The sequence below is a fragment of the Pantherophis guttatus genome, chromosome 4 (genome assembly GCF_059756535.1).
Source record: "Pantherophis guttatus breed Tessera chromosome 4, ASM5975653v1, whole genome shotgun sequence".
Classification (NCBI taxonomy): domain Eukaryota; kingdom Metazoa; phylum Chordata; class Lepidosauria; order Squamata; family Colubridae; genus Pantherophis; species Pantherophis guttatus.
This window is the reverse complement of record NC_142066.1, coordinates 114,087,545-114,110,298: the sequence shown is the minus strand read 5'-3', so window position 1 is coordinate 114,110,298 and position 22,754 is coordinate 114,087,545. Positions and strand designations below refer to the sequence as shown.

General features: G+C 38.2%; 2 long non-coding RNA genes across 4 annotated transcripts in view; one reads left to right on the top strand and one right to left on the bottom strand.

Annotated features, from left to right (window-relative positions):
• The window catches only part of LOC117655011 (uncharacterized), a 44,216-nt gene extending 42,368 nt beyond the window's left edge, over positions 1-1,848 (bottom strand). The window contains exon 1 of the long non-coding RNA XR_004588489.3: positions 1,728-1,848. This is a non-coding gene — a long non-coding RNA (uncharacterized LOC117655011). The remainder of the gene's footprint in view (positions 1-1,727) is intronic.
• Positions 1,849-1,949: 101 nt separating this feature from the next.
• The window catches only part of LOC117655012 (uncharacterized), an 81,951-nt gene continuing 61,146 nt past the window's right edge, over positions 1,950-22,754 (top strand). The window contains exons 1-4 of one of the 3 annotated variants that reach the window (XR_015733977.1): positions 1,950-1,992; positions 8,068-8,207; positions 9,953-10,032; positions 15,459-15,663. This is a non-coding gene — a long non-coding RNA (uncharacterized LOC117655012). Of the gene's footprint in view, positions 1,993-5,823; positions 5,982-8,067; positions 8,208-9,952; positions 10,033-15,458; positions 15,664-22,754 lie in introns of those variants that run through there. The other 2 variants (XR_009620933.2, XR_015733978.1) reach the window with 2 other exon arrangements.

Genomic DNA, 22,754 nt, shown 5'->3' with positions numbered 1-22,754 from the left:
TAACTGTAAAAGCCATTTCCCCCCATCCAGAGCAATAAAAATCCCCAGCAAAATACAACTTCAAAACCTCCTCTTTCCTTTGCATTTTGTCCATGTTTAGATATTAATGTTATATTAATATTTCCTCTTTCCATCATGAATCTTTTCATCCTATAAAATGATATTCATCATTTGTTGTAAAGATTGTAAAAGCTCATCTTCAAAACATTTATAGTACCATAGGAGGCCATCAACTCATCTGTATTAAGTACTTTACCTGTTTTAATCTTTTTGTAGCTTCACAGCTCCTTTATTATTATAGGTCAATTCAAAATTTGTCTCTGAGTGTAATCTTTGGTAAATTCTGTTTAGGTAAATATTCACTCACTTTTTCTGAAGAAATTCCTTGACCTTTGTATAAAGTAATATAATACTGATGAAACATTTTTTTTCAATATTTGCATTAACTGTTATTACAATATTCCTTTGTTCTAACTTTAATAATAGTTTCTTTTTTCTTTTTACAATTTGTATGCCTCCCCAATTTATTTGCAAATTCAACATTTATATTTTTTGTATAGTTTATATCTTTATTTCCATCTCATTGTTTCCTCTGTTAAAGCTTGATTTGTTGAATAATAGTTGTCATCTCTTGAGATTTTTAAAATTCTTCCCTGAACTCACCAAAATCTTCAACCTTCACTGCCATTTTGAATATCTCTCTTATGTTGTAAATTAATTACATCATAAAATGTTTAAGAAGTAAGGCTTTTATCAGTTTTCACAACAAGCTTTCTCTGTTGTACCCTCAACCGCACAGCAGTTGAGGGTACATTATAAATCCTTTGGCTCCCAAGCCCCTTGACTCTCTGGCAACTGCAATAATTAAATTCCTGTGGTCTTCTTATGAGAAGCAGTTCTTCTGAGCACAAGTAGGTGATCCCCTCATTTAACCTGGCTGGCAATCCCACTGCTGTGCTGTCTCTGCTTACAGAGAGATAGCCCTTGATAGCCAAAGTCTTAATAATTAAAATTGCAATAGCTTTGTTCCCCTATTCAGTAGGCATATTCTAATTATTGTGCAATAATAGAAGTGAAAAAGTATTCCATTCCTCACCCAGAAAAGTTTTTTGAAGTAGAACATTGGAGGCAAATATGGCTACTGCAAATGTTTAAAACATTGTATATTGAGGCTTTTCATTAATAGAACTCTGTCATAAATTATTAAATTTAGTGAAAATGGTTCCCTAATTGGACCCAGATCAATTTAAGTACTTCGTTACATCTCAGCTTTATTTCAGAGAAGTGGTAGTTTGAGCATTCTTGAATAAATATAGTCCAAATTCTGAAGATCCCAAGAACTTAGGCTAGGGGCTTGAAAGAATGATATCTGGACAACAACAGTTACACCCAGATATTTCTTTTATAATAAAATAGGAAGATCTATCAATATGAAATCGATTAGTAATTTTATAGAACAGAATAATAAATATGTATACAGGAGGCACTGGCTCAGAATGCATTTAATAATAAATCATATCACACAGTATTAGAATATTCTAGCAAAGACTGCAAACAATCTTGGTTTATAAGATATTAAATATTTTAATAACAAGATAAAATCATTTAGTTTTCCTTCTTTTAGAATTATTTTGTTGAATATCTATCTGAATATTTTCAAAGTTAGGAGAGTGAGAGTGTTTTATGTGTAAGAGAAAGTCCTGGAATTGAAGGCAGAAAAGGCTTACCTTATCACTTATCATATTAGGTAGCTTGTCACTCTTCCTTCTCTTCCATCTTGGAGGACATTGGATAATCCAGATGCCAAAAGCAATGCTATGGAGCATGTTCCTCTGACACTAGCATCTGGCTACTTGGCAGTCTATCTAACTGATATCCTGTCAGCTTTACTTTTGTGACCTCATAGATCAGTATATGTATAAAATGCAGAGGAGCTCTCTTCTCAATTTAGGAAAAGATCATCCTGACCTTCATCATATAAAAATGTGTTGGGTTTGTATTGTTCCAATATTTTGGTTTCCAAGTATTTTCTAAGTTGATGCCATTCTATTCATGTTGATAGAGTTAATAGAGTTAATACAAATTAAATGTAAGCACACAATTAGGGGAAATTCATTTTTATCCATATCTTATCTTATCTAATTTTATATAGCAATTACTATATGATGTAATTTCAAAATTAAAAATTATCTCCTTCTTGAAGAATAGCTGAGTTGTAGGTAAAAAGCAAAATCAATAATGATTGCAAATATAGTTCTGTGTTACCCTGGAAGGTGGAACAAACTTAGGGAACATTTTTAGTATCCCGAGACAACAGAAACATGTATTCCCCAAGAATTCAGTTTAGGAAAGAGAATTTAATATTGGATTCCTCTTTGTTGCCAACATTGTGAATCACAACCTAAAGATTTCCAATTTGAGTTTTACTATGGATAGATTGAATGGAAATCAATAGACACTCATAATCCAAAGGTTCTGACTATGCAGTATACATCTGACTCATAGACAAGGCCAAAGATGGAATTTAGAATGGTTGGTTTCACAATTTCTATTGCCAATGTTTCCAGTATAAAGGAACTAGTTAAAAGAAACATAGGAAAGAAGCTGAGTTCCAAGGGTGTTCATGGAATATTATTTTCAATCATAACATAAATAGGAATAATTAAAAGATAGTTGGTCAGTAAGAATTTCCTTTGCAAATTTCATGGACATTTTAATATTTTTGTACACCTGAATGCATTGCTGACTGGCTAGATTAATTCCCTTCCTGTGGTCTCCTTAAAACCAAGATATTTAATAATTATAAAGTAGCTTTAGAAAGTTGTCCAGTCCTATGTCATACAAATAATGTATAGAACAATTAGAGTCTTATTCCACAAATATCACCCTTCTTTAGCTATTATGATGATGGACAATGCCACAGAACCAGTATGGGAAAATTTAATACTTAGGGCACTACATTTTTTAAAAATATTAAAGCTTCAGGTTTTGTTGATATGACTTAGATCTTAGATAAATAAATAATTTGGATCCAAAAGTTTCCAGTAGAAAGAGAAGTTATTTTGATATTTGCCAAAGGAGATTCCAGATGTACTGTAGATCCTCTGGCAAGAATAGTAAAGGTAGTTAATACTGAGCTTATTCAATGTAGCTTTTCATAATGCAAGTTTTATGTACATGGAATTCCTGGTTAAACCATTGAGGTGGTACCGCCCCAGGCGCCTGATGGATCCTGATAGGTTCCAGATGGAGCTTGGGCCATTTCCTGAGGCTCTGGCACACGGCTCGACTGAGGAGCTGGTGGCCGCCTGGGATAGGGCGGCCGCTGGAGCTTTGGATCGGGTCGTGCCTTTGCGGCCTCTGACCCGATGTCGATCTCGCCTGGCTCTTTGGTTCACCGAGGAGCTGAGGGAGATGAAGCACCGGAAAAGACGCCTGGAGAGTGGTTGGAGGGCCAGCCATTCTGAATCTGACCAAACACTGGTAAGGTCTCATATTAAGACCTACCTGGTGGCGATAAAAGTGGCGAAGTATAACTATTTTGCCACTCTTATTGCGTCATCAGATAATCGCCCAGCCGCCCTGTTTAGGGTGACCCACTCCCTGCTCCACCAGGAAGCGCGGGAGGACCCCTTGGAGGGTAGAGCCGAGGATTTTGTACAGTATCTGTATGACAAAATCGCTCAGATTCGGGAACACCTGGACTCTGACTGGGTAGATTCAGCGGGGAGGACAGAGGCAGGTCTTGTGAGTATTATCTGGGAAGAGTTTGATTCTGTGATGCCCGAAGACGTGGACAGGATACTGGGCAGACTGAGCGCAGCCACATGTTTACTGGACCCGTGTCCCTCCTGGTTGGTGCTGGCCTCTCGGGAGGTTACACGAGGCTGGCTCCAGGGGATTATAAATGCTTCTTTGAGTGAGGGTGTCTTCCCTGCCACCTTGAAAGAGGCGGTGGTGAGGCCTCTCCTCAAGAAGCCTTCCCTGGACCCGGCAGTGTTGGCAAATTATCGTCCAGTCTCCAACCTTCGCTTTGTTGCGAAGGTTGTTGAGAGTGTGGTAGCGTGACAGCTCCCCCAGTACCTGGATGAATTGTCGTATCTGGATCCATTCCAGTCGGGCTTCAGGCCTGGGTACAGCACGGAAACGGCATTGGTCGCATTGGTTGATGATCTCTGGAGGGCTCGGGACAGGGGTTGTTCCTCTGTCCTGGTCCTATTAGACCTCTCAGCAGCTTTTGACACCATCGACCATGGTATCATGCTGCACCGGCTAGAGGAGTTAGGGTGGGGGGCACCGTCCTACGGTGATTCTCCTCCTTTCTCTCTGACCGGTCACAGTCCATGTTGACAGGGAGGCAGAGGTCGACCCCGAGGCCCCTTGAATGTGGGGTACCACAAGGGTCGGTCCTCTCGCCCCTTCTGTTCAACATTTATGTGAAGCCGCTGGGTGAGATCATCCGTGGTTTCGGGGTGAAGTACCATCAGTACGCTGATGATACTCAGCTGTACATCTCCACCCCGGACCACCCCAATGATGCCCTTGAAGTGATGTCCCGGTGCCTAGAGGCCGTGCGGATCTGTATGGGGAGAAACAGACAGGCTCAACCCATCCAAGACTGAGTGGCTGTGGTTTCTGACATCCCGATATAGTCAGTTGGTGCCATCACTGACTATTGGGGGCAAGTCATTGGCCCCCACGGAGAGGGTTCGCAACTTGGGTGTCCTCCTGGACTCCCGGCTGTCTTTAGAAGAGCACATGACGGCCGTGGCCAGGGGGACTTTTTATCAGGTTCGCCTGATTCGCCAGTTGCGTCCCTTTCTGGATCGGGACTCGTTAAATACAGTCACTCATGCTCTCGTTACTTCCCGCTTGGACTACTGCAATGCTCTCTACATGGGGCTCCCCTTGAGGAGCACCCAGAGGCTCCAGCTGGTCCAGAATGCGGCCGCACGGGTGGTTATGGGAGCGACGTGGCGCTCCCATGTGACCCCCCTCCTGCGCGAGCTGCACTGGCTCCCGGTGGTCTTCCGGGTGCGCTTCAAGGTTTTGGTTACCACCTTTAGAGCGCTCCATGGCATCGGACCGGGGTATTTACGCGACCGCCTTCTGCTACCAATAGCCTCTCACTGACCAGTACGCTCCCATAGAGAGGGGCTCCTCAGGGTGCCATCGGCCAAACAGTGTCAACTGGCAGCCCCCAGGGGGAGAGCCTTCTCTGTGGGGGCACCTACCATCTGGAACGAGCTCCCCCCAGAGATACGGAGGATCCCGGACCTGCGCATGTTTCGCTGTGCTCTCAAAACTTTTCTATTTCAGCAGGCTGGCCTGGCCTAACTCTCCTCTTTTAAATTTTTAATTCGTGATTTTATAAATTGGGTGTTTTAATCTGTGTTTCAGCCAAAATATTTAATAATTTTAAGGGATTTTTAATATTTGTATTATCTGTATTTTATCTTGGCTGTTCACCACCCTGAGTCCTTCGGGAGTAGGGCGGTATAGAAATTTGATTGATAAATAAATAAATAAATAAATAAATAAATAAATAAATAAATAAATAAATAGTCAAAACAGAAGTGAAACACCTCTATTATAATTATATTTGTGATTGCCATCAGAATGGCAATACAAGAATCATGGATCAGATATAACAGCAGCTTGAAGCTAATCTAACACAAGGAGAGAGAGTGAAAAAACTTTTATAAAGAAATGAATGGCATAGAGCTTGTCCATCAAAAGAGTTATTCATTCCACAGGCCTTTCTAAAATATTGGATATTCCTAAAGAAACTGTTCAGGTCTTAGCTATTTATAATGATAAAATGATTATTGTCCTACATTTTGCCTTAATTTCCTTCTCTCGTATGGATAATTATTTTTATTTAGCTTTCTATATGTGTCAAACAAGAAATCTACAGTATGTATATTACAAAGAAAAACTAGGTAGATTTGTGATTCAAAGGGACTTCTTCCATGATGACAGTAAGAATTTAATTTATTTTGGTGGGATTTTCCAGACTTAGTTGATTCTACATGTTTGTTGCATAAACTTATGTTTTCCAGAATATATAAATGTGAACAATTGAATGGTAGATCATAGCTATTCCAGAATAAAATGTAGATAAGATACACTGTAACTTTTTAAAGTAGATATGATGTTAATTGTAATGTAAACGTAATGCATAATCGCAGTATTAAAACACCACTCCATTGTAGAGTTTATCCCTTTCATCTTCCTTGTTCCCAAGAAATGCTATTTGCATGTGGAATAAAGCCTCCTTATGCAAGTTACCCTATCATGGGTGGCAACATTGTATAGTACAACTATTCTCTGTATTCCAACAGACATGGAGAAACAATTCATTTATAGGAGATGTGTCTAAAAGAAATGAGCTTCTGAAATATGTCTACAAAATAAGATAATTACATTTGTACTTTTTTATGAAAATGGCTTAAATAAGGATAAATCCTAGATGAAAATTTGGTAGGATGGGAAAATGGATGCAGATTAGTTCTAAATATTTTTGATCTATAAAAACAAACAAGAAACTCCAGTGTTCATCTACTTGGCAGTCCACAAAATGAAAAAAGGTATCTAGTCATCTATTCTTATCTTAACTAATGATGACATCATAATAACAGAGTCATGTTAAAAAAACATACCCAAAAAAGTTAGGAAAAATTGATCTGGTAATGGTGGTAGAAAAATTATGCAATACTGTCGTAAGAAGTTTCCCACCTCCACCCCAATGAAAATAGAATTGAAGCTTCTAATGCAGAACACATTCTATTTTTTTTACAAAGAGTTAAGTGAGATAGGAACAGAAGTGAAAAATGTGGTTAAATCCCGTTTCTTAAAGAGAGCATATAGAAAAAGTATTTTTGACAAACCTAGTTGAATAAAGAGTTCAGGGATGTTAATCATGACTCCTTTTATCTGACAGCTTTATTAAGATCAATGTTTTTGTTGCCAAATTAGAGTGGACCTAAAGCGAACTTCCCAGCAGTTATTAACACATGTCTGTGTTTGCTGGAAGGATTGGGGTACATTCATATGAACTGCATTAGCTGCGAGTTACACGATATCTGCATCATTTTTCACAGCTTTGTCATTAGCTGGTAATGATTTGATTATTTTGCAGATGAATCACAGTATAAATCTCTTTCACAAACACTACCTCCAAGTATTAATCAAAACCATTAAGGCAAAGCAGTCAGTGCAAATTAAAAAATTTGCATGTCTAAATTAAAAATTACAGTAATACATCATAAATAAATCTTTTAAATTCTCTATGGCCTCTGTGAACATCCCCTTTTTGTGCACATAATGAGCCCTTGAATGGTAGATACCCCCCCTTTTTTTAATCACGATATAATTGAATTTTAAAGATAGAATTCAGGTCTTTTTGTCTGAAGCAAAGCCTAGACCTTATTGAGGGACCTAAACCAGAACAGAAGGTGAAGATTAGAATTCAGGTCCTATTTTGCATCTTCTATGTATCTCCAATTTGAAGCAAAGTAAATATTTGGAAAAGATGAAATATCTTAATCAAATAGCTTTGAAATATGAGAAAAATTACTAGTTTTTGTTTTAGTCACTATTAAATTTTGGTGAGTCATCTCATCTCATATTCAGATTGTAGGAGATTAAAGAATGTTCTTTAATTTTTTTAAAAAAAGAAAGCAAGCTATACTTGGCATTCAAATTCATACATTGCCTATGCTTTCATTGTTAGCATTTTTTTCCTATAATTGAAGCTGAAGTTACATTTCAGAAATTTGGTTTGGAAATATTTCCTTCCATCCATCCATCCATCCATCCATGTTTCAGCAGTTCCAAGATGGTTCACACCCATTTGCATTATTCAGGTGACCTCTCCCCCCCAGGCACATATAAACCTCCAAGTAGCCTCAACAACTCTCAGAGTGAGTGCCAATGACCAAATGATTGCAAGGAATATAAATCCTTATATCCTCCATGATGGTAATCAGCCTCTGACCTGTCTGAATTTCTATATAAAAAAAGGCAGTTCAGCAAACCAAGGTTTTAATTTCTCCCTCACCACAGAAGCAGAATTGCAGCTCTTTAGGTAGGACCTAAAGAGGCAGGACTTTCAATTCACAGCATTATAAGCAATCAATTGAAAAAGCTGAAGATGTGCTGAACAAAAAATAGCTGGCAGCAGTTTGATTTGATTTCATAATAAGGTAGGTCTCGATTAATGGGGTTAATGAATCCCACAAAATGATTGCATTATACAGATCTGCAATATTTGAAATGATATTTCTATGGAAAATAGAATAATTGGTTTCAACTCAGTAGAAATAGGCAATTAAAAATTTTAAACACAAAATTTTGCATGTTTATTAATGAATCACTCTGTAACAGAAAAAAGGATAAACCCATATCTAAAGCATATATGCTATCTCCCGTACTCTGCTGCTGTTCTTCAAAATCAGCCTCTTCTTTTTTTAGCTTTGCTTGAATGGAAACTTCTTCTCCATTTTTCACATAAAACAATTAACATCTAAAATCCCGATTGTCCATATGCTAGTGTCAACGGTGCATGTGCTAGCCTTGCACTCCCTGAACAGTGGCTTGCCTAAACTGGGATCAGTTTGTAAACCACACTAGATCAAATATTGCACTATTAGAACTCACACTGTTCATGCTCTACCTGTATTAGTAATAATAATAAAAACTCTTTTGAAAGCATGCTAGATTTCATTCAACTCCACCAGTAGATTTTCTTGTGAATGCTAGTCTGCTTTAAAAGAACTCTGCACTTTTAATGTGAGATTCAAGCCATTTATCCCAGAAGAAATTGATACAAAATAAGTTGATACAAGTTTAATATTTTCCTTTTGTCACATTAAAAAGTTAATGGACATGATTACTATTGATGTTTGTTTTGCTGTTATTATTTTGTCTTAGTATGCCTTTATTTTTGAGAATAACTTTGCTTGAGGAAATAGGAAATATGGGTCCTGACTGAAAACAAATTGCATAATCTTATTTTAAAGGCACTCAAATTTTCCAATTGGATAACAAAAATTCATGTGAATAGAGATGTCCTATAATATCCCAAAATAATAGAAGTGACAGAGAATTTGGTTTATCCTACTTTTTAAGAGAACCAAATTACCTTCTCAAAGCAATACAATATAAGGATTGAAACAGTTAAATGGGAGTGGATACTGTTTTAAGTATTGGAATTCTTTGCTTTAAAAATCTAAATATCATTATATTTAAAAATCTATGTTTTAAGAAAAACCAAAGAAAAAAAATCAGTGCAAATTTGTGCAGGCTTTAGTTTTGTTTGTTTAAACTGCATTTTGATAAATCAGATTTGTAACAAAAAGGCATAAAAATGCAGAATTTAATAAATACATTAAACCTATGGGAACAATGAATGCTGCTAGATATGCTACTTGCTATGAACTTGTTACATTTTTTTCAGGTAGTAATTGTTTACTCAAGAAGCATGGCAACTAATAATCAATTGTCCCATTTCAAGGGAGGGAACTAATCTTATGTTTCAGGAAAAAATTGGTTTGTCCTTGGAGAATGTGCAAAGCCAGTTTCTAGAATACAACTCAAGATTAGAAAAGGAATAGAAATGGGAACAGCAACCAAGTTTTACAATGTGTACAACAGATCCATATGAATATCTGCTTGATGTTCAGAATTAAACACACACTCATACTAACAGTAAGACACTCACACATATAAACAGCAGAAGTGCAAAAAAAAATGGGGGGGGCTTTGAAATGCAAAGCCCAAACCAGTGCTCCCACTGATTTGAAAGAGCTTCAGTCAGAAAGGTATTCATATGAGTATTGAAATCCTGCAGGTTGCAATAATTTAAAAGACATTTCTTTAAATATTATCTGCTTTCACTGTATTTTTGTACAGTGATGACATGATTACCTGAAGCTATTTCCTGTTTTAGACTTCCTGTAAAAGAACCTGTGAAAACATCATTTGCATGATTGCATCCTTGTGTGATACAATGGAAAGTTATCTTTTCAGGTAATTCAGTTCCTTTGGATGTTCAGTGGTTTGTGCTCACTGATGTACAAGAATGAGAGAGTCAAAGTGTTACAAAGAAGGGAGGGGGAGAGAGATATATCAGTTCTGGCATACAGCCCAGTAACATTCATCAATATATTCCTTTGGAGCCTGCTCTAGCCTCTTAGGAATTGAACTCCCCCTTCATTCTAATAAGCAAGCAAGTGTTCTCTGATGTAAAAATCAATACTGTCCCATAGGAGAATTAGCTTTGCCTGGAAACTGGGAAATGAGCATGCTAATATGCACTCTGATGTAACTTTTAAAAAGTAGTGCAGGTAATTGTCACATATAAACCTAAAAACTGAGATTTTTCTTTATTATTCCAGTTTTAAGGAAGATAGATAATATGTCTTAATGGTTGATATCTTTTAGTTGGTTTTCATACTGTATTCTAGCCAAGCCTCTTAAATTTTCAACTTGTCTTTTATTATGTCAACTACTGTTCCTAGATAAATTTACTAATAATTCAACTATGACTGCAGTAGTGGATGCCACATTGTAATCACAATTTTTAAATAAAAAATACTCAATCCATTCAGGGTAATGAATTTGGGCTTCCCCCACCAACTTTTAACAGCTTTTACAGGCATTATGGCTCCTCCTGCTTTCACTTACACTACTGAACTCTAATAAAATTACCACCAGAAACTGGCAACTTAGTTTCCCATCATTTTCTGGTGAGAAATACTTGAAAAACTTCAGTGCTAAACCCTAAAAACCAAAAAGCCATGTAAATTAAGATAATTCTAGCTACTTTTACCTTCTAGCTACTTTTTGTATTCTGCCTATCACAACATCCTTCAGCAGCACAGATGAGTGTGGTCTGCATCTATCAAAAGCTTGCCAGCTCACTCCTGCTTTAGGGTTAGTTGAATGAAGATATGAACTTTGTCATCAAATTTCAGCACAATATTCCTGAACTAATCCTCTAGCTCTCTTGGTTTACAACTCATTCAATAAGCTTGTTGGCCAATTACCAATGGGTAATTTGATTCATAATTCTATCCACCAAATTGGGGAAAGCTTTTATACTTCATTGTTAAACACATACGTGCCCAATAGTATATATGCCACTCCATTCTGGACCAGTAAAGTCTCTGAATGCTCTTCAAGACTGGTTACATTTTTGAAGAAGTTTGTGAGAAGGGATTAAAAATAATAATAATTTGTATTCTTTTTTTAACTTCGTACTTTTAAACTTAAAAAAATATTATAAAAAAGATAAAAAAATATGAAACCAAGTTCTAGAACATTATCTGAAGGGATTAAAAATCAAGACTATTAAAAGTAAAAGGAAGCAATATAAAGTTAGTTTATTTGATGAAGTTTAAAGTAGATATGTCATTATTTCTGGTAGCCCTTTATGGACTTTTGCTATCAGAACTGAACAGCAAGGCTTTAAGATTTTATTTGAAGATAAGAGATGGGATACAGAAAGAAAAGTTCATTTGTTGCCTTTTAAGAGAAGGTGATAAGTTACTAAATATGTGTATATTTGTGATAGAAGAGTCACTTAAATATTTCTTTTTTTCTTTATTATATTTTTATTTTATTTTCTATTTTTATATGTTTTCATTTTTGTATTTTGTATTTTTTAATTTTTCTTTGGACTGTTTTATCTTTTTAATTGTAATTTTTACTAAATCCTGGCTAAAAGGTTATATGAAAGATAATAATAGTATTATTGACTCTTTCTGTTTTTTTTTTGTTTGTTTTAGTATTATGTTAGTTTTGCCATCTGCTTCATGCAGATGACTTTATTGTAGGGATGATGTTGTAGGTATTAAGATTTGGTGGGTTACAAAATTTAAACAAGTAAAAACATCTAAGACAGACATTGACTAACCAATATGAATCAAGTTAGACTTTAAGAAGCTGCTAATAGTTATCTTTTTTTTCCATACCCTATTCAATAGTAAGATGGAGAAATTCATCCAGATTTGCCCCTCCATTTGCCCCTCCTCTATATGTAATGTAGGAGTGCTTTAATATATCACATAGATGCTGGACTCTGATATATCCAGTGGTGGGATTCAGCCAGTTCGTACCACTTTGGGAGAACCGGTTGTTAACTTTCTGAGCAGTTTGGCAAACTGGTTGCTGGAAGAAATCATTAGGGCAAATAACCGGTTGTTAAATAACTTGAATCCCACCACTGCATATATCCCCCTGCCCCCAGGGCTGTGTGCTCTCTCCATTACTCTTTTCTCTCTATACCAATAACTGTATCTCAAAATATCCCTCTGTTAAAGTACTGAAATTTGCAGACAGATAGGAACTTAAAAACTGGCCCTGTGGTGCATCCAGAACAATCTTTAACTTAACCCACTCAAAATTGTACAAATGATTGTAGATTTTAGGAAAATCCCTCCTATTCTATCACCTCTTTCAATACTAGACAGCACAGTATCAATAATAGAGACCTTCAAGTTTCTGGATTCTATAATCTCCCAGGATTTGAAATGGACACCTAATATTTATTTATTTTTTATTTATAATTAAATAATAAATATAAATATAAAAAACATCAAAAAAGCACAATGTCAAAGATTTTTCCTGCGTCAATCCAGGAAATTCAGATTGCCCAAGAAGATGCTGATACAGTTCTACAAGGGAATTATAGTGTCTTTCATTTGTACCTCTATAACTGTCTGGTTTGGCACAGCAACCAAACAGGAGAGACATATTCTTCAACAGATAGTAAGGAATGCAGAAAAAACAATTACAACCAGCCTGCCTTCCATTGAGAACCTGTATATGGTACGAACCAGAAAGAGGGCTGATATATCTCAGACCCCTCACAACCATAAACTGTTTCAACTTCTTCTCTCAAGATGATACTATAGGCATTGCACACCAAAACAACTAGATATGAAGACAGATTTCTTTCCCATGCCATCATTCTGCTAAACAAGTAATTCCCACAACACTATCTTATGCCCTAGGACCGTGATGGCGAATCTATGGCATGTGTGCCACAGGTGGCACATGGAGCCATATCAGTGGGCACACGAGCATTGCCCTAGTTCAGCTCCGGTGCACGCCAGCTGATTTTCGGGCCTTCTGGGCCTAATGGAAGTTGGGAAACAGGCTGTTTCCAGCCCCTGTGGGCCTTCTGGGGTGGGTGGTGGATGGGGAAGGCCTGTTTTTCATTCTCCTCAGGCTCCAGAGCCTTTCTAGGAGCCTGGGGAGGGTGAAAACAGTGCATTGAATTATGGGTTAGGGCACAGATGCACGTGACCCCTCCTGTGCTCCCCCGCTTTTGGCACGCAACGACAAAAAGGTTCGCCATCACTGCTCTAGGAAGTCAACCATGTAGTAGGGCTGTATTACTATACTTCTCATGTTTCCTATTACCTATTCCTTTAGCATCTTATGACTCTCACTTTGTTATCTGTATCCTACAATTTATGTTGATTGCTTTATTTAGTATCCTATGGCTATCACTGAATGTTTTTTATTTTATTTTATTTTATTTTACTTATTTTTTGTCAAACATGTACAAGATAGCAGGTATAAGTATAAACATGAATATAAACAAAGGAAGTAAATACAGATAAATGGGGACAGTAAGACAGGGATGCGCACGCCATGCCCCCTTTACGGACCTCTTAGGAATGAGGTAATCCACGGTAGACAGTTTGAGGTTGAAGCTGTAAGTGTTTGAGGCTGTAACAATGGAGTCAGGTAGAGCATTCCAGGCATTGACGACTCTGTTGCTGAAGTCATATTCTCTGCAGTTGAGTTTGGAGCGGTTTTCCTTGAGTTTGTATCAATTATTTGCCCATTGTTTGTGGTTGTTTGTGGTTGAAGCTAAAGAAGTCATTGAGAGCTAAGATGTTGTAGCAGACAATTTTGTGTACTAGCTTAGATCAGACCACAGGTGGCGCAGTTCCAGATTGTCCAAGCCCAGAATTTCAAATTTGGTGGCATAAGGGATTTTATTGTAAGTAGTGGAGTGGAGTACTCTTCCCGTGAAATACTTCTGGACCTGCTAAATTGTGTTAATGTCTGATATACAATGTGGATTCTAGGCGTATGAATTGTATTCAAGAATTGGTCTGGAAAAGGTTTTCTATGCCCTAGTTAGCAGTACAATGTTACCGGAGAAGAAGCTTTGCAAGATTATGTTAACAACTCTTAATGCCTTTTTGACAATGCTATTATAGTGAGCTCTGGGACTAGATTGTTTGAGATAAGTAGTCCTAGGTCCTTGACAAAGTGAAGGTTATCACAAGATCATTTCTGCCCAAATTGTATTTGTTGTTCTGATTTTTTTTGCGAATGTGTAGGACAGAGCATTTATTAGTTGAGATTTGGAGTTGCCAAATGCACAACCATTCTGACATATGTAGGGCATCAGCATTGTCAGTGGTGTTAAATAATTTTATGTCATCAGCAAAAAGGACACAGCTGCTTTTAATATGATCGCATAGGACATTAATGTAAAGCAGAAATTGTGTGGGTTCTAAAATGCTATCTTGGAGGACACCGCTGTTAACAAGTGCCGGATTTGAGAGGGCTCTCCCTATTTTGACTATTTGTTGCCTGTTGGACAGGAACGTGGCTATCCACTTGTGCAGGGATCCGGAGTTGCCATAAGAACTTAGTTTCAACAGTAGTTTGTTGTGCACCACTGAATCAAAGGCTTTATAGAAATCTATGTAAATTGCATCTATTGCTTTACCCTGGTAAAGATGTGTGATCCAAATGTTTCTACAGTGTAAGAGTTTCAGATTACAAGACAATTTTTTTCTAAAACCAAACTGTTTGTTAGATAGTAGATTGTTTGTCTCTAAGTGGAGGGTGATGGATTGGTTTATAATTGATTCCATAACTTTACAGATGACGCAACACAGTGAGATTGGTCTGTAATTTTCTACTAGACTAGGATCTCCCTTTTTAAAGATACAATACAGTACAATTTATTATTACATACATACATATATATATAAATCCAGTGTCAATTATACATTCTCTTGACTGTATGACTATATGATAGTTGCAATCCTTAAACTGTGTGGCCCATTGTAGGTTCAGCGCTAAAAGGGAAATGACTAAGCAGTGCAAAGGGTTAACCATAATTGTTATATAACATCACTATGTTTGAGAAGACACGTATTTGCAATGAATCCCCAGTGCTGCTGTGCAGAATCTGGCCACCTGCACTGTAGTTATGGACTGTTCATCCTTAAGCAGCCACTGAAGTTAGGTAGTGTCAAAACGGCCAGGATATCTAAACACTTATTGGCAGAATATGTTTTTTTCCTAATTTCCATATAAAAGGAACATCTAAAGAGCATGTGACCCACAGTCTCCACCTTTCCTTTGCTGCAGGGACAGAGTCTTTCCATGAATGGTATCTTTTTATACTTGCCATACAGGACTGCCGATGGAAGCGCATGGCACCGTGCGAGTGAAAACGCTTTCCGATGGTTTGCTGATTCACACTGACTAAGATAGCTGGCAGGAGCAACAACACATCTAATGGCATCTGGAGCCAGAAACAGTGGAGCTTTCCCTAAGTCCACCTGCCTCTCGATGTCCTCCACTCTTTATCTTGCTAAATCATAGTCCATCTTGCTAAAGGTTTGTCTTGCTAAATCATAGTCCATCTTGAGTATTAAAGCTGGGGAGAAGCCTAATTTGGCAAGGTTGGACTCGACAGCCTTGACCATGATGAAGAGAATTTGTCTTAGAGGATTACGGAGCAATACCTTGCAGAAAGAAGTTAAATTTTAGCCAGAGATTTAAGGACGCTATACAAATTCTTGCTTTGACTTTTATCAATCCTGTCTCCAGGTACAGAAATGCATTTGAGACACAATGTGGCATCTGGAGAATTAATCTAATGAATTTGGATTGAACTATTTCTAATGATGTAAAACATGAAGCTGACGGTCCGAGCAAAGTCCTATAAAGAAGCTGTGCTAGTGACTTTGCCACAAAAAGCTTAATAGCAGCAGGGACATAATATCCTCCCCAGGGATAGGTTCTAATTTTTTTTACTACCTGTGGGTGTGGCTTATTTTGTGGGCGTGGTTTGATGGTCATGTGACAAACAATTCTTTAGGATTTAGCAGAGGTACTGGTCTACCAGGCTTTTAATTGCTTGCAGAGCCGTACGGGTCTACCCATTTGTTTTTGGAGCATTCCGGTCTACCTATTTGTTTTTGGAACTACCCATTTCTTTTTGGAAGAAGTGCACTGGTCTACCACCGCACTGCCTTTTATTGCTGATCAGCTGTAGGGCAGCCCTTTGAAACACTGCAGCAAGAGTTTAAACAGTTTTTTGCTGCTCTGCCACCACCGAGAGCATCGGAAACCGCTTTCAGGCAGCTTGGCTTCAATTGCCAATCTACCACCACCAAGTGGTTTACAAGGAGCAGATCAGTTCTAGCCGATCAGTTGGGAGGCTTCTTGGCTTCTCAATTTAAAGCTAAGGTGTCTTGTTTTTTTCCCCTCTTATTTGTCAAGTGAGCCCTGATTTTTTCCTTCAAGCCAATCAGCTGGGACTCGAGAGGCAGCGAATAGATTGAGGGCAGGGCCAGACAGAGGTGGTATTTACCGGTTCTCTGAACTACTCAAAATTTCCACTACTAGTTCGCAAGGACCAAGGAGAACTGGTAGCAACCCACCACTGATCCTCCCTTTGTGCAGAAAAAAATAAGAATGGTGCTTGCTTATCTTTGGCCCAAGGCAGCTGCATATTCTCCATGTGCTTTTCTTGAACCATTGGCCTGAATTTCCACCCCCAGGTACTTGAAGGTGATTACCTGCTCTATTTTATGGCCATTTAGAAACCATGAATAAAGTTTTGGCCTTTTTGCAAAGGCCATGATCTTTGTTTTCTCATAATTTATGTCCAGTTTATTGTAATTACAGTACTGGAGAAGGGCTTGCAAGGTTCTTTTAAGGCCCATGGTGGAGGATCACAGCGTTGTCTGCATAGAGCAGGAGACCGATGCTTCGGTCACCTATTTTGTGTGTGTGTGTGATTTGGTTCATTTAGCCATTTTATCATGTCATTTATGTAAAAGTTGAAAAGCAGGGGGGCCAAAATGCACCCCTGTTTAACCCTCTTTTGAGTTTTAACTGACTTCAAGAGGGACCCTTGTATATTACACCTCAACTTGAGGGATGCTTTAGTATGTAGGGCACATAATAGATGTGTATGTGTTTTTGTTTTTTTTTCTCTTGTTTTCTTTTGCTATTGTGTGTTTGGTTTTAAAAATGTAAAATATTCAATAAAATTTATTTTTTTAAAAAAAGAAAAGATGAAGAAGCGTGTGGTCAATTGAGGCAGCTTTTAGCTTCTCCCATAGCTTAGTCCTGGAAACCGTATCAAAGGCTGTCTTGAGATCTATAAAACCGGTGTATAATGATACAGGTCTATTTGATATGTATTTCTCAATCAGATGATGAAGAACTAAGCACTATCAGTGGTGCCTCTTCCCTCTCTAAACCCGGCTTGCTCTTCAGCGATCAAATTCTCAAAATCCAGCCACTCCTTTAGTTTATCTTGGAGGTGTTTGGCGTAAAGTTTGCTGATTATGTTTAGCAAACTTATTGGTCTGTAATTGGCAGGGTCTCTCTCTTTCCCTTTTTAAAAATTGGGACAATTGCCAAGCCCCAATCTTCTGGGACATAGGCAGTGGAGTCGATATAAGTGAATAGCGCCCCCAGAACTGGTATCCAGCACTCCAAATTGTTCCTTAGTAATTCCGCAGTAATGAAATCAGCTCCTGGGGCCTTCCCAGTCCTGAGTTGGCCAATGAGTTATTTGATTTCGGACTCTGAAACCGGGGGCCATTCAGGTAAGTCCTTCATTGTATACCTTATACTCTCGCTGGAGGGGTCTTCAGACATTCTCCAAAAGTGAAGTTCCCAGGTTGTAAGAGGTATGTGGACGTCTAATGGGGTATGAATTCTGTCAGAATGACTAGCTATTAGGTGACAGAATAGAAAAGAGTTCTTTTGCTTTGCTTCCACAATAAGCTGTTCCCAGGAAGACCTTGTGTCTTGTCTCTTCTTAAGAGCAATCAGTTGCTTATAGTGCTTTTTGAGAGTAATAAGATGTTTAAAACTTGTTTTATTACCATTCCCAGTCTCGCTTTTGTACATCTTATAAGCCAAGGTGAGAGCTTTCTTGGCTTCTACACAATCCTTGTAAAACCATGGTTTGGAGGTGATACAGGGCCTCTTAGCTGAAAAGTTCTGGTCATGTACTAGTATTGGTTGTAGCTTATGAACTATGTTTTTATATAGTTCTAGTAAACCTTGGGAAGGGTTGGCTGTAATAAAGGCTGAGTGAAGTTTTTGAAGAGTGCCTCTGATAGAGCCCTCCTCACCTTCTGGTCAAGTTGTTGGTACCATTTGAACCTACATCTTATTGGGCCTGCTGGAGAAATTGCAAGAATAAATTGGTTCCCGAAGGGCATGTGCTGGATGAAGGGCTTCATGTATAGGTAGATGATTGCTTTCCAGGTAAGGTAAGATTTCAAAATTTTCTACGTAATGTAATAAGTCCATAGAAGTTAGGATATAATCAATGCTGCTGGTTTTGGACCCTGCCATAAATGTAATCTCGCCAGGGTAGTCGCCAGCCCAAGAGCCATTGGATATAAAAAGTTGAGTTTATTCGCCATCTTTGCAAGACAGAGCCAGCGAAATTTGCTCTCTTGTCTTTAGAGAGTCGTGTGAGGGAGGAGCTGGTTCTTATGGGAACCTCTGATGGTGGATAATGATGATATTTCATATATAGTGTGTAATCATCGGTCCCAATCTAACATTGAAGTTCCCCATAGTAAGACAGACTTCTCTGGTGTGCTTTTAAAGATAGGTATAACTGTGTCTAATGACCATAGGTCAGGCAAGGATACCTCATAGATTGTGCATAGAGCACAATCTGCTAGGGCAGTAGCAAGCTTTTTCAAAAAGTAGGCACATAATCCATCAGGGCCAACAGATAGAGATGGCTTTAGGTTATGTAGTGCCATTTCAGCGTTATCTATTGTAAAATCAGTATGTAGTAAATCATTACAATTTGTTATGATACAATTAGGAAAAGGGAGGCAGCAGCCATTACTGTCAACAAAGACTGAACTGAAGAACATATTGAAGAGGTTGGCCTTCAATATCAGCTTCATTGTTACAGTTTTCCCTGTTAGGCCCTTTTAGGGGTGGGATAATTTTTGAGTCTTTAGTTTGGCATTTATGAAGTTATAGAATCCTTGGGAGGAGTTTGAGTTTAGCAGCTCTTCCTCCTGTTTGCAATGGTGATTAGTACATTCAGCTTTTATCTGGTGGCATAAGGCTTTGTAGCAATTTTTAAAGTTGGCTACATAGCCAGTTTTGTTTTCTCGCCAAAGAGATTTTTTTCTTGAATTGTTGTTCATTACCAACTGCTCCAGCCCCAGTATCATAACAGTATTGTACAGGGTTGCATGTATAGGTTCAGTTGTATATTCATTTAGAGTCCAATTAATAAGTGGCAAATTGAGGTCACCAAAGATAAGGGGGTGCGGGCAGGAAGCTGCCTATGTTAATAGTACAGTTAGCTTGTTCATATGACCAAGGTCATAATCGGGGGCTCTATAGCATAGTAAGATACGAACTCTGGTATTTAGGGACAGTTCACAGACAATGATCTCAGGAAGAGCAAGGTCTTGTGTAACATTTATCTTTTTCAGACCTAGGGACTTTTTATAGAAGATAGCAACACCACCCCCTCTACGATTATCACGGTCAGACCGGAAAATGTGATATCACTTACTGTAATAATGGAGTCTGGAAAAAATACATTCAACCACATCTCACAGACAAAAAATAAGGTTGAATAGGGCCACACTTAGAAGCAGGAGGAATTCAGGCATTTTGTTTCTGGGGCTTCTTGCATTAAGTAGCTTGCATTTTAGGTGGACCTGGAGGAAGTTGGGGACATGCATGCCTAGTTTTGGTTGATGGGGGCAGTTGTTGGGACAAAGGCCACTGATCTTGTGTTTGATGCAGTGGGCATGGTAGTTTATGTACAGGTCAGTCTCTCCTTGGTCCTGGCATCTTTTGAGCTCCAAGCGGAGCAGTATGTACAGGTTAGGCCACAAACGAAATTTCCTATGGTTTGTGCAGTTTTTGGCGAGTGAGTTTATTGTGGAAATGAATTTGTGTTTGCTGGTTTTGCTCTTGCAAACAATTCTGCAGAAGCGTGGGGCTCACCGAGCTATCACTGTTCTTGAACTTGGGGCCATCACGGGAAACATTGATGATTTCATTGGAAGCAATGGCTGATGCCTGGAAGTTTTTGATAATGTCGCGAACCTTTATGATGCTGTTGAATTCGTTGGTGTCATCCAGTCCAAATAAGATAGCGTTGGGATGCTTCTGTTCATGTTCAATCATGTCTTTTACAAGGATAGAGATGTTACTAGCAGGATTAGTGATTTCCTGCAGCTTGAGTTGTTGAACTGTGTCGTGATTCTGGGATACTGGTGCTTCTCTTTTCCGCATTTTGTCCTTTTGTTCAAGGGATGATAGGGTTAGGGTTAGCACTTCCAAAATGTCCACCCGTTCAAGCAAAACAATAAATTTATCAAGTCTGGGCTTGTAGGATGGACAGAATAGTGGAAATGCAAACTGTGAGGTTTTTAGTGATGTTGATTGAAGAAACTTAATCCCAAACACTTGTAGTGGGCATATGAGTCACATAGCATACTCTCATCCTCCTCAAATGCTTCATCACAGACAAAGCACATGCAGGAGCCATAAGACTCATCAGTAGCAGTCCCCTTCTTTTTGGGTGGGAGCTTGGCAGTGGAGTGTTTGCCAGTCATGATTGTCTGTGGAGGCATTGGTGTATTGAGGTAGGAAGGAAGGAAGGAAGAAGGGAGGGAGGGAGGCAGGGAGGGAGGGAAAGAAGGAAGGAAGGAAGGAAGGAAGGAAGGAAGGAAGGAAGGAAGGAAGGAAGGAAGGAAGCAAGCAAGCAAGCAAGCAAGCAAGCAAGCCTGGGAGACTCCAAGGGTGCAAAGCAGTACCCTCCATGAACCTCAACTTGCTGGGAGCTATCTAATTATCTAGCTACCTAATACTCTCACATAACAAGCGGGGTTGGGTGGACTGAGAAAGAGTGATTGTCCCAAAGTCACCCAACTGGTTTTCATGCCTAAGGCAGGACTAGAACTTACATTCTCCCAATTTCTAGGCCAGGACCTTTACCACTACCACAAATTGGTTCTCAACTAATAGAGGCTTTGCAACTACATTATTGAAAATAATAACTTCAACCACTTGGGATATTATGTCCTATTCTGGGAATGCTTTAAAAGGTACATAGAACAACTAGGAGCAGAATCACAGGAGAACTACCATAGCAAGAACCAAAAGGTTAAAATCAAGAGAAAAAAGAATCAGGCTAAATATTAAATGGAATTTTCTGACATTAAGAACTGTTAACAAATAGGGGTTGGACTAGATGTCCTTTTAGTTCCTACATTCTATGATTCAGTGATTCATTGTTCAGAGCAACCAGCAAAGTCAAAACATGCATTTCCTGTCTATTAATAGTACATTTCCTTTCTGTTAGCACAGGAAATTTCAGAGAGACAAGTACATTGATAACTGTGATAAGCAAACCAATGTAATACTTTGTTTTCTAGTCTCATCTGGGTCTCAAAGAACAAAATATTTCTAAGTTAAAGATGATTTTAAAAAGATTTGAAGCAAATAATATGATTCTGACTCAAGGCCAGTGAATAAGGTTCCAGATTTTCTAGGTTAGATTCCATGCTTAAGTAACATGGATGGTATTAAGTATAGGCTGCCAAAAATTATGTTGAAACAAGTTGCAGAAAAGTTGATATCAAAGAAATTATTTTAATACTTATTTTCTAAATTAATTTGATTATAATCCTATGGCTATTTGACTGTTATCCAGCAGCAAAACATTGATAAATTTCTCTTCTGAGAAGTGAGGTAATGAGAAGTAATCACATCCCTGCTTATCCTGTAATATATGGTAGTCCTCAGGTAGTGATAGCCAATGGGACTGGGAACACTGTCACAAAATGATGTGATAAAACATGACTTCTTGTCATTAAAAGAGGACTGCACAGGTCATTAAAGTTGTGATCACAACTTCCAACTTCCTGTTGTCTTTCTCATTGACTTTGCTATTGAGAAATTGGCAGGGAATATTGGAAATCATGATCATGTGACTGTGACTTGCTGTGACATAATCACTAGCAATCACATCACAACAGGGACACTGTGTGATGGTTGGAACTCTGCAGACCCATCATAATTCCTCCTTATTCAGTCCTATTGTAACTTTGAACAGACATTGAATGAAAGATTCTAATCAAATGATTACCTATAACTATTTCCATTCAATAGTTTGATATGGAAGGCCCAAATCATTAGATGTTTCAAAGTAGAATTAGTGTCCTTTTCTCTTTTCTAAGATGAATGCAACCATTCCACAGCATTTCTACAATTTACAAGAATTCTTCCTTATAAAAGGAATTTATGTTAATATAATTCACTATTTTATTTGTTATAGAATAATTGGCACTAAAATACCTAGCTTAGCTCCATTTCGCTGCATTTATGCTTCACATGGCCTAACTAATATTTGTTCTCCTCCTTTAATGTCCATTTCAGATTTACCCATCATCCTGCATTCTTTT